The sequence below is a fragment of the Eurosta solidaginis genome, chromosome 1 (assembly GCF_040869045.1).
Source record: "Eurosta solidaginis isolate ZX-2024a chromosome 1, ASM4086904v1, whole genome shotgun sequence".
NCBI classification, from domain to species: domain Eukaryota; kingdom Metazoa; phylum Arthropoda; class Insecta; order Diptera; family Tephritidae; genus Eurosta; species Eurosta solidaginis.
Window position 1 is genome coordinate 296,782,607 of NC_090319.1, and position 18,775 is coordinate 296,801,381.

General features: G+C 35.9%; 1 protein-coding gene across 3 annotated transcripts in view; it reads right to left on the reverse strand.

The window, feature by feature from the left end:
- LOC137243647 (major royal jelly protein 1-like) overlaps positions 1-18,775 on the reverse strand; it is a 54,530-nt gene that overhangs the window by 11,771 nt on the left and 23,984 nt on the right. Inside the window, exon 1 of one of the 3 annotated variants that reach the window (XM_067771574.1) lies at positions 6,226-6,348. The exons of the other annotated variants lie outside the window; for them this stretch is intronic. The gene's annotated coding sequence lies outside the window, so the exon portion shown is untranslated. Of the gene's footprint in view, positions 1-6,225; positions 6,349-18,775 lie in introns of those variants that run through there. 3 annotated transcript variants of the gene reach the window in all.

Here is an 18,775-nt window from a genome sequence, read left to right on the forward strand (position 1 = left end):
CGAATTGAAATCCATTATAGTAGTAAAATAGGAAGTAACCGTTTACAAATACCCGACAAGTGCTGAACTGCATAATTCATTTCACATTTTTTTTTTTTTTTTTTATGATGAATTTGGTAACCATGTCATGATCTATTAGTGTGGCAATTTTATATTTTATGAAAAGTACGGAAATCAAGGAATCGTGCACTTTCGTAAACCTATGAACATACGAAACCTAAACCAATTCAAAATTCAACGTTCAGCGTTAAAAACTGGACTAGCAAATCGATTCACGTAGAAATGTCATTGATAAATATTGGAAATGCCATAACAAGATATACTCCTAATGTTCGGAACATTCATTTCCATTAAAGAATTTGTGGATTCGGTTTATTTTTGGAATATTGTGTATATACTTATTTGATACATTCTGATCTCGTGAGGTAGTATCAAATAGTGTTTCGAATATTCTAAATTAACGGTTTATCTGGAATATTTCTATGAATACTTAGGGGAAAGAAGCTTTCCAAAATTTCAGAATAAAAAGGTTAATACGCCCGGTGTAGCAGGACCGCAAAAAAGCTTAACTCTTCTGTCAAAGTCAAAGCCGGAATATAAAGTTCTAAGACCATAAGCCATTTACTTTTATTTTTTTTATGACTCAAAAAATAAATTGCGAGAAACAACTCTTAACAGCTTTTTTAAACGGTTTTATTTGGCTTAACTTGACAGGCTGGTTGGAAGGCCCGAATTTTGTAATTGAAATTGAAGTAACTTCCCGATAAGCTACAAGCTTGAAACTTGGAATATAGATCAGAACCCGATGACAATACGATAATAATAAAAAAACTCCGATAGGTGGCGCAAGGATCGAGGTATTCAAAAAAATCGTATTTGTGGCCCCATTTAACTCATATTTGGAACACATAATACATACATGAATATAAAGCGAGCTTTTTTTTTTATTGGAGGTTGGGGTAGCGCACTATCCTCAAGTGGCCCAATGAATCCAAGCTAATCCTGTTCATGTATCCACACCCCTTAGGACCGGCATTAGGCATAACGTCACGGAGGGAAAGGCGATTTAGTCGCCACTAGTGCGTATGCGCATTTCTCTGCGCTCCCTTTCAGCATGCATCAGTTTCGTCATAACTATAAAGGCCATCTTGCTCACAGCGTTCGAACAATATATTTGTCGAACAATCTATATCTCAAAAAACTCTGTGTACAGTGAGTCTTTCGCCGTAAAAACGAGGGCAGTGAAACTATACATGTTCTGCGCCCAATTCGGAAGGACAATGTGGATAGAAATGATCCTCCTCTATCCCTCGCTTATGTAGATATTCGTTGAAGCCGCTGTGCCCGCTCAATATCTGTGTGAGGTGGTAATTTAGTTCGCCGCATTTTCGTACCGTGTTCTCGTACCATTCCACTATATTTGGAACTAGCCTGAAGTTCCAGCGCCCTTTTCTCGATTCTTCCCACCCTTCTTGCCATCTAACTATTCTTCCTGACCTTGCGCTTCTCTTAGCATCTTCAGATAATCAGCTGATTGCAATGCACACAGATCGCCAATTTTACCTGAGAGTAGATCTATAGAGATTTTCCTAGATAAAACATGGATCGCGTCGTCGGATACCCTCCGATAAGCACATTCTATTCGTATAGCAGTAATGCGCTAGGCCGCTATTATATCTTTTTGGTGGAACGTTTTGGATCCGTGCCATACTGGTGCTGCATATATAGCTGACGGGTAGCTTCGCCTGGGCCGTCGATATTGGGAACTTTTCGCGTTATGGCTCCACTAACTCTAGAAACTTTCTCCACCATCGCCCTGAAGTGCTCCTTAAAATTTAGTTTTGAGTTAATGATTACTCCTAGATATTTCAAGGAAGGCTTTGGTTTTATTTGATAATCTTCTATGGTTAGGTCTAACTCGTCCACAGTCTGCTTTGAGCTCACCAAAATCACTTCTGTCTTATTGCTAGCCATCTCCAGCCACATGTTCGTCAGCCATTTCTTTATTCTTCACACGGTGTCATTACATAATGCTTAAAGCAGATCAGGTTTCTTGGCCACTGCTACTACGACAATATCATCTGCATAGCCGACAATTTCCGTGCCTCCGGGAAGGTTAATTTGTACCATGCCGTCATACATCGAATTCCAAAGAGTTGGACCTAGAACAGATCCCTGAGGGACACCGCCCGTGATGTTGTGCTTTCTAGGTCCCTCATCCGTATCGAAAAAGAGTACTCTGTCGCTTAAATAGCTACCAATTATTCGGCGCAGGTAAGCAGGTGTGCCAAAGTTTCGTAGCGTTGTCATTATCTGCATTCAGTTCGCGGTGTTAAAAGTATTTCTAATATCCAGAGTTATCAGTGCACAGAGCTTCCTTTTAATTTGGCCTCCGGTTATGGCTCCGCGGGCTATATTGACAGCTGTTTGTATTGCATCTATCGTGGATCTCGATTATCGAAATCCAAACTGACTATTTGACAAGCCACCTGGGCTTTCCAGGGTATGCTGCAGACGCTCACTAATAATACGTTCAAGAATCTTTCCTATTGAATCCAACATACAAAGTGGCCTGTATGAACACATAATACATACATGAACAGAAAGCGACCTATGATGCCCGATTTGGCTCATATTTGGAACAAATATTATATACAGTCCGGTAGAAGTGACATCAAAATATTTTGGAGATCGAGGAGGGACAAGCATACGTGGCGCAGAGTCGAGTAAAGTCTTTGTTTCTGTATTGAGGACTTAGATTGTAACAAATTGTCAGGAAAGAGTTCTTGTAATAATCAGTCACTAAATGAACTAAATAGAATGAGAAATAATAGGAAACTAAATAAAGACTAAAAACTTGAAAATAAAATAATTAAAAAAAAAAAGTGAGTTATTTATTGAAAACAATACTTACATGAAGTAATAATAATACTAAAAGCTAGAAAATAATTGGGTAGGTCCTAGGTACTAGCATCACACTCCTCATAAGTATTATTTTCAATAAAACCGTTTAACTTAAAGTTTGTTTAAATTATTTTATTGTTAATTCATTGGGGCTGCTAGGTAGAATATCACCCCATGCCGGCTACCTGTTCAAAATCGTCCTATTTCAAAATATTTTTCAAAAATTTCCCATTTCAGGATTTGTCACAAATGTAGAATTGGATTGAAGAACACCTTATCTCAGAATGCATTTCATATACTCCCTGCATTGAATTTAAGCTCAGATAGGGAGTTTTTGAAACACACTTGAGATAGTGTATTTTTTGAATAAAATTCTAAAGTACGGCATTCATCAAACAAATTCTGAAAGAATGCCGAAACCAACATAACTCTTATTAACTCACGAAATATTAATTACAAAATGAATTTTTTCCTCCAAAACCTGTTGGTATTTACAAATTTATTATCACTACTAATATACAACTTTTCTACTACAAATTTCGCTGAATGGGATTGAATTATTCCCCGTTTTCCTTACTTCATAAGATGGTCATTATTTTACAAATCGAACAACTTTTGAGATTTCATAATTTTGATTCAGCTCAAACTTTTTTTGTTGCTCGCACGAAATAAGCAAATACATGTATCAGGATTTCCTCGAAAAAAAATTTGTTTTTCAGAGATCCGCATGTGCTCAGATTCGATGGGTAAGCAAACCTGCCCACATTCAAAATGCTATATCTTTGGTTCCACGCGTCGCATCTTATTAGTTTTTATTTTATTTTGAAGGTACCAATATTCTCTTTATAACCGCGTTAAAAAATATTTAATTTTATAAAATCAAAATAATGATTAAAAAATGAATTTTTTAAATAATTATTACATACTGTTTTCTCCCACGAATATTTTCGAAGAAATATATATAATATGCGATACACTTTCGTCTAAAAAACCCTTTTTATTTTAATTTGGACAATTTTGTAATTCAAAAGATATTAACTCATTTCTGATCTGACCTAGAGTAACTTGCTTACATTTACTTGCAGCAAGTACGTACTACAATTGTATACAGCCAACGACTGCCTGGGTATGCATGCATGGTCAACTTAACTACAACATACATATATAAAATAAGATACGACGAGTGGAACCAAAGATATAGCATTTTGAATGTGGGCAAGTTTGCTTACCCATCGAATCTGAGCTCATGCAGATCTCTGAAAAAAATTTTTTTCGAGGAATTCCTGATATATTTGTTGACTTAAATTGCGAAAAGATTCCAACAAATAAATTTGGTGTCTTTCAAAAAAGTGCAACATTTTTTTTTTTCTACAAATCCGGCCAGATTTTTCAATTTGGGAGTGTCAAAGCTTTGTGATCATTGGAGAACAAACCTCTAGTAATTGGATCATTATTTGGCATAGGTTCATTTACAAAAAGCAAGTATTCATACCTTCACCCATGTTTAAAAGCAGAAGAATGGGGTTTTGTACACTGAGTTGGACATATGGGTCGTGGAAGACTCGGTCTACTTTAGGGTTCCAAATTGCCGACAGTTATCGCGAAACCAATATAATTAATCTGAGTTCCTCAATTGGTTTCCAGCGCATTTAATAGCTTATCCTGCCGAATTTTCAACTTCAGCTACACTTGGCGAATTCTGTTTTTTAGCAGACGAGCCTCTAGTTTCTCACGTAACTAATGGGTGGTTAACGCAATAGCCCAGAAGCTTCAATGTGGTCATATTAAATAGTTCCCGGGAAGGTCGGGTGCTTATATCTTAATGGTGGTCTACTCCCGCAAAGGGTTATCAATATCGATAGCAATCGCTTCAATCCACGGAGGGTCGTTATATTTTAGAAAAATTTTATTTAACTGGCCACTGACAACTTACTTACTTAATTGGCACTCAACCGTTTAAACGGTGACCGCCGATAACAAGAGACATTTCATAACGGAAAAGATGAATGTGAAATTCAACGCAGGAAATGAAAAGTGACAATCAGGGTAGAACGAATTTGAAATAGCTCATCTGATAGCGCTATTATTTAAATAAGTTTAAAAAAATGTAAGGCGCGATAACCTCCGAAGAGATCTAAGGCAGAGCTTCTCTTCCAATTTGCATCGTGCTCCTATTGATTTTCCCTACAAAATGGCCGGACGGGACCTACATGATTTTATGCCGACTCCGAACGGCATCTGCAAGGCAGATGACTTTTCACTGAGAGCTTTACATGGCAGAAATACAGCCGGAGCGTTTGCCAAACACTGCCGAGGGGCGACCCCACTTAGAAAAATTTTCTTTTAATTGAAAAACCTTATTTCTAAAATTTTTGATGTTGCTTTGCCCGGAGTTTGAACCCAGGGCATCCGGTGTGGTAGGCGGAGCACGCTACCATCACACCACGGTGGCCGCCATAAATATAAATAAATAAGTTTAGTCAAATAAAATCACTGGAAACCGATATTTACTCTTGCTTTTGATCATCCATCATTACTTTGATCATTGTACGACCCTCACAGAATCGGAGTATTAGAAACCTATGTAAGTCAAATAAAGCCGAAGGGAGCGCTTGGCCTTCAACTTCTGGGTTGGTGTAGTTCAAATATTTTCAACGGTAAACACACAGTCCATTTTGATCAAGCATTACAATATTCCCACCGTAAGGTATATCTGTAATAACAGGCTCCTAAAACGCATATAATTGAAGGTGGGGGATCGAACAGAAGTTTCCATATGTCTGTGTTCTATCTTGAAGCAGACATGGCGAAACGTAGAGCAAACTGAAAGTTATTATGAAAAGATGAAAAGCATAGACGGATACTATTAATTTAACAAAAAGCTTAATACGTCTCCACTATATTTGGCATTCCTGATAGACGGTGAAAATAAATAGTTTTGGTCATACTGAAACGCAAAAAACAATACTTCCGGATGTAAGTCATTTGACGTTAATTCGCCTCTCAGTCGAACAGTTTCATCTTAGTAGGTAAGTCGATTAGATCCGCAAAAACATTAAGCGTCCGGTTGATCATCCAGGATTCTGCCAGGCTATCTTTAGTATCTACAATGAGGGTGTAAAGTCTTTTGTCAAACTATTGCCAATGAAAAGCATGATCAAGTGTCAATTTCCATGTATATAAGGAGCGAAACGTGAAATATCTAAGGATGATGTCATTCTTGCTCGCCGAATTATTGAAATGAGTTTAAATCTTACATAATTAAACCTATTCCTTTTTCACGAGTGAAGCCTGATACGCTACAACTCCACACGTGCTCACCAGACAATTTCTTTCACCTGCAATATCACTGTCAAACGATCCTATAAGTTTTCTGATTTTCTGTTTTTTATGATCTCGTTGAAAATTCATAATTGGATAAGCAGGATGATGCACTTCCACGTGTAACGAAATTATCTTCGTGTAATACTAAAATGTATTTTTTTAAATACAGTTATTTTAATACTAAGTCCAAAAAATACAAAAGTTTGTTTTTCACTGAGCAAAAATAGAACTGCGTGAACTCTTAATTCAATTCGCTTCTTTCGCATATTTCGCTCCATAAATAACAAGTAAGGAAGGTTAAGTTCGGGTGTAACCGAACATTACATACTCAGTTGAGAGCTATGGTGACAACATAAGGGAAAATAACCATGTAGGAAAATGAACCGAGGGAAACCCTGGAGTGTGTTTGTATGACATGTGTATCAAATTAAAGGCATTAAAGAGTATTTTATGAAGGATTGGGCCATAGTTCTATAGGTGGACGCCATTTAGGGATATCGCCATAAAGGTGGATCAGGGTTGACTTTAGAATTTGTTTGTACAATATGGGTATCAAATGAAAGGTGTTAAAGAGTATTTTATGAGGGAGTGGGCCATAGTTCTATAGGTGGACGCCATTTAGGGATATAGCCATAAAGGTGGATCAGGGTTGACTCTAGAATGCGTTTGTACGATATGGGTATCAAATGAAAGGTGTTAATGAGTATTTTAAAAGGGAGTAATCCTTAGTTCCATAGGTGGACGCCGTTTCGAGATATCGCCATAAAGGTGGACCAGGGGTGACCCTAGAATTTGTTTGTACAATATGGGTATCAAAAGAAAGGTGTTAATGAGTATTATAAAAGGGAGTGATGCTTAGTTCCACAGGTGGGCACCGTTTCGAGATATCGCCATAACGGTGGACCAGGGGTGACTCTAGAATGTGTTTGTACGATATGGGTATCAAATTAAAGGTATTAATGAGAGTTTTTCATTGGGAGTGGTGGTAGTTGTATATGTGAAGGCGTTTTCCAGATATCGACCAAAATGTGGACCAGGGTAACCCAGAAAATCATCTGTTGGATACCGCTAATTTATTTATATATGTAATACCTGCCAAGATTTTAAGGGTTTTTTATTTCGCCCTGCAGAACTTTTTCATTTTCTTCTACTTAATATGGTAGGTGTCACAACCATTTTATAAAGTTTTTTCTAAAGTTATATTTCGCGTCAATAAACCAATCCAATTACCTCACCATGTTTCATCCCTTTTTTCGTATTTGGTATAGAATTATGGAATTTTTTTCATTTTTCGTAATTTTCGATATCGAAAAAGTGGGCGTGGTCACTGTCGGATTTCGTTCATTTTTCATACCAAGATAAAGTGAGTTCAAGTAAGTACGTGAACTAAGTTCATTAAAGATATGTCGATTTTTGCTCAAGTTATCGTGTTAACGGCCATGCGGAAGGACAGACGAACGACTGTGTATAAAAACTGGGCGTGGCATCAACCGATCTCGCCCGTTTTCACAGAAAACAGTTATCGTCGTAGAATATATGCACCTACCAAATTTCACAAGGATTGGGAAATTTTTGTTCGACTTATGGCCTTAAAACTATTCTAGACGAATTAAATGAAAAAGGGCGGATCCACGCCCATTTTGAAATTTTCTTTTATTTTTGTATTTTGTTGCACCATATCATTACTGGAGTTGAATCTTGACATAATTTACTTATATACTGTAAAGATATTAAATTTTTTTTGTTAAAATTTTACTTAAAAAAAATTTTTTTTATAAAGTGGGCGTGGTCCTTCTCCGATTTTGCTAATTTTTATTAGGCGTACATATAGTAATAGGAGTAACGTCCCTGCAAAATTTCATCATGATATCTTCAACGACTGACAAATTACAGCTTGGAAAAATTTTAAATTACCTTCTTTTAAAAGTGGGCGGTGCCCCGCCCATTGTCCAAAATTTTACTAATTTTCTATTCTGCGCCATAAATTCAACTCATCTACGATGTTTCGTCGCTTTATCTGTCTTTGGTAATGAATTATCGCACTTTTTCGGTTTTTCGAAATTTTCGATATCGAAAAAGTGGGCGTGGTTATAGTTCGATATCGTTCATTTTAAATAGTGATCTGAGATGAGTGCTTAGGAACCTACATACCAAATTTCATCAAGATACCTCAAAATTTACTCAAGTTATCGTGTTAACGGACGGACGGGCGGACGGACATGGCTCAATCAAATTTTTTTTTCGATCCTGATTATTTTGATATATGGAAGTCTATATCTATCTCTATTCCTTTATATATGTACAACCAACCTTTATCCAATCAAACTTAATATACTCTGTGAGCTCTGCTCAACTGAGTATAAAAATTACTTATGCATATTTTTTCTATTAATATTATTTAATACCATATTCGAGACTCGATGAATTGCAAACATATCAAGTGCCGGATAATCTGATATCACACAAATTGACATAAAGTAGAAATATATTGCAGCGAAAGTGATGCAAGTAGATATAAATTTATGTGAATAAGAGTATGTAAGTTGGTAAATAATTTGCACCAGCTTACGCACCATTGACGGAAATATTAAAAACGAAATTCATAAATGCATACATACGTACATATAACACTTCCATGGTTAATTGAAAAAACCGCAGTTTGCTTTAGCTAAAAATCATGGGGGAATGATAGCAGCAAAACAAGAAAAAAAGAAAACAAGTAAGGACGGGACTGTCTTCGGTTGTGCCGAAAACTTCATACCTTTCATGAATGGGGTTGAACAATAATCTTATCACGTTCGTAACCTCCAAATAATCGGATGTATAAGATAAGAAATATATAGTGAAAAGATGTACATACCTAAACGATTTTTAAGATAAATATAAAATAAAAAATATCAAAAAACCCCCTTATCTGAACGATCGGTTGTATGGGATATCTATTATATATAGCTCCGATCAAAATGATTTTTACAGGAAATCTCCTATGATATATTAGAATAAATATCACCAAGTTTCACGTTTTTATATTGCAAACCAAAGGAGAAATGTTCAAAAATCTTTCTATCTGAACGATCGGTTGTATGGGATAGGTATACACTTATACATATAGCTCCGATCGAAATGATTTTTTCATGAAATCTACTATGATATAATAGAAAAATATCACCAAGTTTAACATTTTTATATTGGAAATTAAGGGAGAAATTGCCAAAAATCTTTTTATCTGAACGATCGGTTGTATGGGATATATGCTATATATAGATCCGATCAAAGTGTTTTTTTCAAGATATCTTCTATGATATATTAGAATATATATCACCGAGTTTCACGTTTATACTTTCTAAATTGCGGCAGGAATGACCAAAATCGTCTTATCTGAACAATCGGTTGTATGGGAGATATATGTTATAGTGGTCCGATCCTACCGGTTCCGACAAATGTCTAATATAATACAAAAATACATGCTTGTGGCAAATTTCATTGAGATATATTAAAATTTGAGGGACTAGTTTGCGTTCAAACAGACAGACGGACGGACGGACGGACAGACGGACATGGCTATATCAACTCAGTTCGTCGCCCTGATCAATTCGGTATACTTAATGGTGAGTCTATCTTCTATATTTCTCAACGTTACAAACATCGGACCAAATTTAATATACCATTTCATGTTCATGAAAGGTATAACAAGTAAAGGTGTCTAAGTTCGGGTGTAACCGAACATTATATACTCAGTGTGAGCTACAACTGTACATTTCATTTAAAATAAATAACTTTTCTACATAACACGTGGCACTGCCCGTTTAAAAAAAATGTCTCACCATTTCCTCCAACAATAAAACTTAATAAGTGAAATATCATTGATTCCAAACTATTTTTTGCTAAGTTACAGGTTATTATTCTAGTCTACGACACTTTTACACCTTTTAAACTTCTTGTATATCTAAGTTGCCGGGGTCTTTAACCGATCCCGTCCATTTTTACTAGAAATATTTTGTGTTATAAGGAAAATATGTGTACACAATTTCATTGCGATATTTTAATTTTTCTTTGAGTTATGGCTCCTGAAAACTAGAAAATTGCTTAATCATAAAAGGGGTGGTACCACACCCATTTTCAAAAATTTTAGTGTTTTCCAATTTAATGTGGCGGTGTCACGCCCATGTTTAAAAATTTGAAGTTTTTCCTATTTAATGTTATAAACCCACTTGGGAAATGAAATACCATTGATATAAAGCTCTTTTTTGCAAATATATAGCTAATTTTATTCATCCACGACCCTTTTAAAAATATTTTATATAAAAGTGGGCGTGGCCCTTAACCGGATTCGTAAATATTTCGTAGAAGCATTCCTTATAGTAAAGGCAACCTCCCTGCCAAATTTTGTTACGATAGGTTTAACGATTTTTGATTTATGATTAATAATATTTGTAAAATTTCCACGCCCATTTAAAAATTTTTTTCAAAGTTTAATCAAGAGTCTCAATATCAGGCAACATGTAATAGATGTAGTATTTACTAAATAATCAGGTTTTTTTGTTTTCCAAAATGTTATATATACAAAAAGTGGGCGTGGTTACCATCCGATTTCGATCGTTTTCAATGCCAATCTATTCGGGGTCCAGATAAGCTCTTGTACCAAATTTGGCGAAGGTATTTCAATATTTACTCAAGTTAACGTGTTAACTGACGGACGGACGGACAGGCATGGCTCAATCACATTTTTTTTCGATACAGATGATTTTGATATATGTAAGTCTATATCTATCTCGATTGCTTTATATCTGTACAGCCAACCGTTATCCAATCAAAGTTAATATACTCTGTGTGCAAAGCACGCTGGGTATAAAAATGGTTGCGTGTACTTCCATATGTACGCGTGTGAGAAGTTATACTCCTTTGGTATTAAAAAATAGTTTGTATATGTATGCAAATAACTAAAAAGAACAAAATTGTAAAAGGACTGGAAAAATATAGTCAAAAAAGTTCAGTTTAAATTTGAAAACTTAAATATATAGATATTTGTATTTTTACATAAAGTGTAGCATAAATTCCCGAATTAAGCAAATGTTAATATTTTTAAATCATGTCCACTGCATTAGCAGCTTCCGGTATTGGCTGAATCGGAGCTTCAATTAAATTAGCTTATAATAAAAGGGCTACCTATATACTAAATTTAAGAAAAATCGAACAGTGAATAGAATTCTATCGAATTGATCAGTTCCTGATACACTTTCTGAAGAGAAACTTCACAAAAACACTCTTCGTCTTCGCCCCATCAAATTTATTACAACAGATCAAAGAAAAGAAAGGAAAAACTCCTACACCAAATTTCAAGCGAATCGGAGTATGAATTATTTTATGTAGGTCGGCCCCTGGCCCACTTTCCGGAGCAAAAAGTTTCTGAAATATTATCTTCATCAAAGAAGTGCGCCTGTACCAAATTTAAAGCGAATCGCGCCATTAACACAATTTTTTGGAATATGTCGGTCGCTGGTCCACTTACTTTAAAAAAAAAAAGTTTTTCAAACCACGGACTAGTCCATGTGCAACTTTACAAAATTTGAAGGAAATCCCACTGGTCCACTTCCAAAAATAAAAAGGTTCTTATATATTATACTAGAAGACCCGGCAGACGTTGTCCTGCCCTAAATTTGGTCTATCTGCATACATTTTAATAAGCTTTTTCCGTCTGACTCTGCCCTCCCCCCTCTTCACTTTTTCCTAATCCTTTTATTCACTTTCCCTCCGCCTTTTTCGCTACATCTATCTCCATTTTCGTCTCATTCTATCTCAATCTCCTTCTCTCTTTTCTCTTCTCTCAATTCCTTCTCATTCTTCTGCATCCCTTATTGCCTGTCCTAGAGGGCGGTATGTATTTTATTCCAGTCCAGTCCCAGTCCCAGTCCCAGTCCAACTCCGAGTCTCAGTCCCAGTCCCACTCCGAGTCTCAGTGCCAAGGTGAATGGACTTAGCCTAAATCCGGCAAAAACACAAGTCGTGCCAATATCCTTCAACTACCATGACTTAAATGAATTGCCATCTATAGTACTGGATGAAACCAAAATCTTGGGTTTAGGATGAACTTCCGGCTTACTTGCATAATCCACATTAATTTTGGTGTCTCGAAAATATATTATGTTCTTAGGAGGTTGTGGCTTGGCTGTTCTTATCTTCCAGTTAACACAAAAATTAAACTAGTAAAGGCTCTCGTTGTCCCACAAATCACCTATTTCGAACTTGTATAAGGAGATCTTGACTCAGAATCCAATAGGAAATTAAACCTAGATCTGAATAATGCTGCGAGGTTTATATACGGTAAGAGAAAGTTTGATCACATCTCCATCTACACAAAAAATATTCTTGGAAATTGCTTGGAAAATTACCTTCAGACTAGGAACGTAATTTTTCTGTTTAAAATTACTAGGTACCAGAAACCCGGCTATCTTTATGAAAAACTCAGCTTTATAACATCTTCCCGTACTAATAATATTGTAGTACCACGATTTGTATCTCTACCGGGGTCTAGATTGTTCTTTGTTAGTGCTGTGCGACTATGGAACTCATTTCCAATGTCAATTAAATGTATTAAATCAGATAGATGCTTTAAGGCGGCAGTTGCAAATCATTTTTCATAGGGATGTCTCTTACATACCGTTCTGCCTCGTTCGTGAGATTTCTTCTAATTTAAGTTACTTTATATTCTAATATCAGTAAACTCTGTAATTTATATGTAAAACGTACAAAAAAAGACTCAGCGTCTTAATGTGCTAAGGCAGTAAACAAACAAATAAATATGAAATATAAATATATTGTATAAACACTGTCTAGGCATTCACTGGCCCAAGTTTTGGCCTATATCTCGAGACCCAAGTCACCCAGGGGTATGAAAATTACCCTCTACTAAAGCACTCATCAACAGCTTTCATTTGTTATCCATATTCTATAAACACATTCTAGGGGTACCCGGGTCCATGCTTCGGCCTATATCTCGAGACCCTGTACGTCAACCGCAACCAAACCTATATAGTAACCACCGCGTGAGGTTTACGCAACTTGTGTGAAAGTTTGAACAAAATCTAACGACGCATCTCTTCAAACACCGGCGACCAACTAGCACACATTTTAGCTTTTCTTTTTATATATATAGATTTTATTTTATGTTTAGAGTGAAAAATTGTTTATATGTTAACTAATTGTTGTTTTTGCCCACAGTTCCTGAAGATGATCTCAGAATGAGATCGAAATATCGACCAAATAAAATTAGAAATACAAACATTTAAACTGTGTTTCAATTTTTTAAACTGCCTCGAGCTCATCAAAATTTAATAAATTATATAGATTTTTATTTTTCACACTTCACTATAATATTAAAACGTAATGCAGATTTTCGTTGCTTTTGAAATTCGGCTTAAAAATTGCACATGGAACAACTAAAGACTCTCCTGAATTAAAAAAAATGTCATAGTACCTCTAAATCACGGGCGCCCTCAGAAACCCCGGGCCCGGGGCTAATCCACCTCTCCCCCACCTTTTCGGCGGGCCTGGTGATGTGCTATACTTGATACCATTCGCTATAATATTTTTTATTGATAAGCAGGTTGTTTAATTAAACACCAACCAATTACACGGAAGTATATCCGCACCACCTGAAAATGTGAGTGCCGGTGCGTAAACGTAACATTTTATAATTACGTATAAACAAATAAAAAAATTTGCAATAAAATAATATTGCGACTATAAACTGAGATATAACCTATCCTATATTTCAAGTTAGATCAAACTACATACGGGGTGCAAAACAAATTCAAAATCGGTGCAGTAGTTTAGGGGTCCATCGCGGCCAAGGATTGCAACACCTGATTTTTATATATTAAGATTTGTCAAAGGGGTACCCATTTACCGAATTTCTTGCGCATCGCTACGTAAATAAGGTTATTTGGAAAAGGAGGGCCTTGGTCCTTTTTTCGGCACAAATTGTGAATCTAAATATTCTCAAACCCCATTGAATACACGAGTTAGATCATTGAAAAAATACACTTTTTAAGAGTGAATTTATTACTTTATTTGTCAATGACCAGTTTAATAATAATGGTTTTACAATTCAATTTCTTACTTGCTAAAGGTATGATTTTTGTCTAGGCACCGTTAGGTCATTTATAAAAGGTATATATAACGAGCATTTTCTAATGTACATATGTACCAAGACGAACCAGTATTGAGAGTCGCTTATTATAAATAGATGTTTACATATGGCTGTTTCTGTGCTACGACTGATAGTGATTATAGGTACGGCTCGAAGGGTACGTAACTCACGTGCAAAATTTTATCAAAATTGGTCCACTTTTTTATAAGGAGTTCAGTGACAAATACACGTATAAAAGGAATTAAATTTCCTTGTTGCACAAACAATAGTATATATGTGCATACACACACACATACAAACATTCCAAAAATATAGGCGATTTTTCTTGTTTGTTGGTAGCTTTTTTCGAATACATACATACATCTATACATATACGTCCCACTCAAAGCTCGTCCCAGTTTGCTCGTACAATTCACAGCGAACATACACACGAGCTGCGTTTTCAACCTGTGACTTTTGTGTCACATTTTATAGAATGTCACCAAGGCGAATTTAGTTGAGGTGGTGTTATCCCAACAGCTGATTGCTTCTTCTTGATGATTTTCCATACAAAGCCTTGTACAGCAATATGTCAGTTAATCGAAATCAATGAAAATTTTCTTTTGATTTGACATTCTTCTGCACGGCGAATTGGTAGAATTCGCTTTGCCACCACCTGGTATGGATTCGCCTTGAATGTCACTCTCATAAATTTTCATAAGGCGCCTGAAGAAGTTTAACTTCAAAAATCAAAAATATATGCAATGTGCTATATATTTGCACATGTACGTGCAATTTTCGCTTGAAAATTATTGTTATTCTCTTTTTATCAGTCTTTCTGTTTACGCTACATTTTTTTAGCGCCAGTTTGTTTGTTGCTTTGCTGTTGTGTTGTAATTTTCAATTGACTAAACTGGCTTCCATATTAACCTCCGCGTTGTGCCGATGCTAAGCAATTATTCAGTTATGCTTATGCATAGCGGAATTTCCATAGAAAGTGGTGTGAAACTTTCTGCCGCCGTACTAAAGGCTTTTGCTGGTTTATTTTGTGTAATTTTTCTTAAATGGAAAGTTTTTGAAATATTGATAAATAAAACAAAATAAAAAATCAAATACTCGCACCTGAAAATCGACTATGACTATGAACCACGAAAAAATGTATTAGCGGAAAGTTGTACACTGAGGGAAAGCCATGATTATATCAACCATAACCAAAACTCTGGCCAATCTATGGCAACTTTTTTACCCGGGGGCCCGTTCGAACAATAACAAGTAAGGAAGGCTAAGTTCGGGTGTAACCGAACATTACATACTCAGTTGAGATTTATGGAGACAAAATAAGGGAAAATCAAAATGTAGGAAAATGAACCTAGGGTAACCCTGGAATGTGTTTGTATGGCATGTGTATCAAATAGAAGGTATTAAAGAGTATTTTAAGAGGGAGTGGGCCATAGTTCTACAGGTGGACGCCATTTAGGGATATCGCCAAAAAGGTGGACCAGGGGAGACTCTAGAATTTGTTTGTACGATATGGGTACCAAATGAAAGGTGCTAATGAGTATTTTAAAAGGGAGTGGGCCTTAGTTCGATAGGTGGACGCCTTTTCGGGATATCGTTATAAAGGTGGACCAGGCGTGACTGTAGAATTTGTTTGTACGGTATGGGTATCAAATGAAAGGCGATAATGAGTATTTTAAAAGGGAGTGGGCCTTAGTTCGAAAGGTGGACGCCTTTTCGGGATATCGTTATAAAGGTGGACCAGGGGTGACTCTAGAATTTGTTTGTACGATATGGTTATCAAATGAAAGGTGCTAATGAGTATTTTAAAAGGGAGTGGGCCTTCTTTCGATAGGTGGACGCCTTTTCGGGATATCGTTATAAAGGTGGACCAGGGAGAATTTGTTTGTACGATATGGGTATCAAATGAAAAGTGTTAATAAGCATTTTAAAAGGGAATGGGCCTTAGTTCTATAAGTAAATATCCCGAAAAGGCGTATAATTTGTTTGTCCGATATGGGTATCGAATGAAAGGTGTTAATGGGTATTTTAAAAGGAAGTGGGCGTTAGTTCTATAGGTGGACGCCTTTTTGGGATACCAAATTAAAGGTATTAATAAGGATTATAAAAGGGACTGGCGGTAGTTGTATATGTGAAGGCGTTTTCTAGATATCGACCTAAATGTGTACCAGGGTGACCCAGACCTTCATCTGTCGGGTACCGCTAATTTATTTATTTATTTATTTAATACCACGAATAGTATTCCTGCCAAAATTCCAAGGGCTTTTGATTTCGCCCTGCAGAACTTTTCATTTTCTTCTACTTAGTATGGTAGGTCTCACACACATTTTACCAAGTTTTTTTCGAAAGTTATATTTGGCGTCAATAAACCAATCCAATTACCATGTTTCATCCCTTTTTTCGTATTTGGTATAGAATTATGGAATTTTTTTCATTTTTCGTAATTTGCGATATCGAAAAAGTCGGCGTGGTTATATTCGGATTTCGGCCATTTTTATACCAAGATAAAGTGAGTTCAGATAAGTACGTGGACTAAGTTTAGTAAAGATATATCGGTTTTTGCTCAAGTTATCTTTTAACGGCCGAGCGGAAAGACAGACGGACGTCTGTTTATAAAAACTAGACGTGGCTTCAACCGATTTCACCCATTTTCACAGAAAGCAGTTATCATCATAGAATCTATGCCTCTACCGAATTTTAGAAGGATTGGTAAATTTTTGTTCGACATATGGCATTAAAAGTATTCTAGATAAACTAAATGAAAAAGGGCGGAACCATGCCCACTTTGAAATATTTTTTTATTTTTGTATTTTGTTGCACCATATCATTACTGGAGTTGAATGTTTACATAATTTACTTATATACAGTAAAGATATTCAATTTTTTGTTAAAATTTTACTTTAAAAAAATTTTTTTTTAAGTAGGCGTGTTCTTCATCCGATTTGCTTGTAGTAACGTTCCTGCCAAATTTCATCATGATATCTTCAACGAATGCCAAATTACAGATTGCAAAACTTTTAAATTACCTTCTTTTAAAAGTGGGCGGCGCCACGCCCGTTGTCAAAAGTTTTACTAATTTTCTATTCTGCGTCATAAGTTCAACCCACCCATCAAGTTTCATCGCTTTATCCGTCTTTGGCAATGAATTATCGTATTTTTTCTGTTTTTCGAAATTTTCGATATAGAAAAGGTGGGCGTGGTTATAGTCCGATATCGTTAATTTTAAAAAACGATCTGAGATGAGTGTCCAGGAACCTACTTACCAAATTTCATCAAGATACCTCAAAATTTACTCAAGTTATCGTGTTAACGGACGGACGGGTGGACGGATGGACGGACGAACGGACGGATATGGCTCAATCAAATTTTTTTTCGATACTGATGATTTTGATATATGGAAGTCTATATCTATCTCGATTCCTTTATACCTGTACAACCAACTGTTATCCAATCAAAGTTAATATACTCTGTGAGCTCTGCTCAACTGAGTATAAAAAATATAGCACAAGACTATTGGGAGGTATCCCCAATCTCAAAATAATCTGAAATAATTGAAAAAATAAGTCCAAAATAAAACGGTGATAGTCCTGCAAGCCTTTTGAAATAGCGTCAAAGTGATCCCATAAACAAAACCGACACGGCCCCGAGTTTATTTCAAAAAGCAACGCGGATAATATTTCGAAATATGCTCGAAACCACGCGGGTCTAAATAATCTCAAGAAAGTCTCAAAATTATCCGAAGATAGTACCGAAAATATTTTACATGTACTACAACAACTCTCCACATTTCAAAAACTGTATTGACGGTATACCTTTCCGCAGAGAACTAGGATTTTTTTAATTTAAACATTTCTATGTCTGAACATTTGCTATTGTGACTATCGAAATTTGGCAAACATATTCCTGATAGTGTAAAGAAGTACATTTTTTTTAAAGTGGGTCCCAACTGATCCCGGTAGTTCAAAAAAACACAAACACCTTCTGTGATTCTCAAAAGCCTCGAAATTGTTCCGAAATAAATCCTGATCCGTAAAAATTCCAAAATAATTTCGAAAACTATCCCAAAAATGTATGGAGATAATCCCGAAATGATTACGAAACACCCTCGCCGAACACAACCACGAAACTGTTGCCAAACAGACGCGAAAAATCCCTTTGAGCTAATTACCATGAAATAGTCCCAAAAAAGGTTTTAAAATACCCTCAAATTGTCTCTTAGCAAATATTACAGAAATAGATAGCAAAATGGGGGAAAAAATTAACCATAATTATCCAGAGATAGCCGCTAAATAAGGTCAATTGTCCTTATGTCTTTTGATCTCACCTCACCATCAAATTATTGATTTCTCATCGGTCCTTGATACGTGCGCAAAGTTTCAATTTGACCTATGACCATTTGAA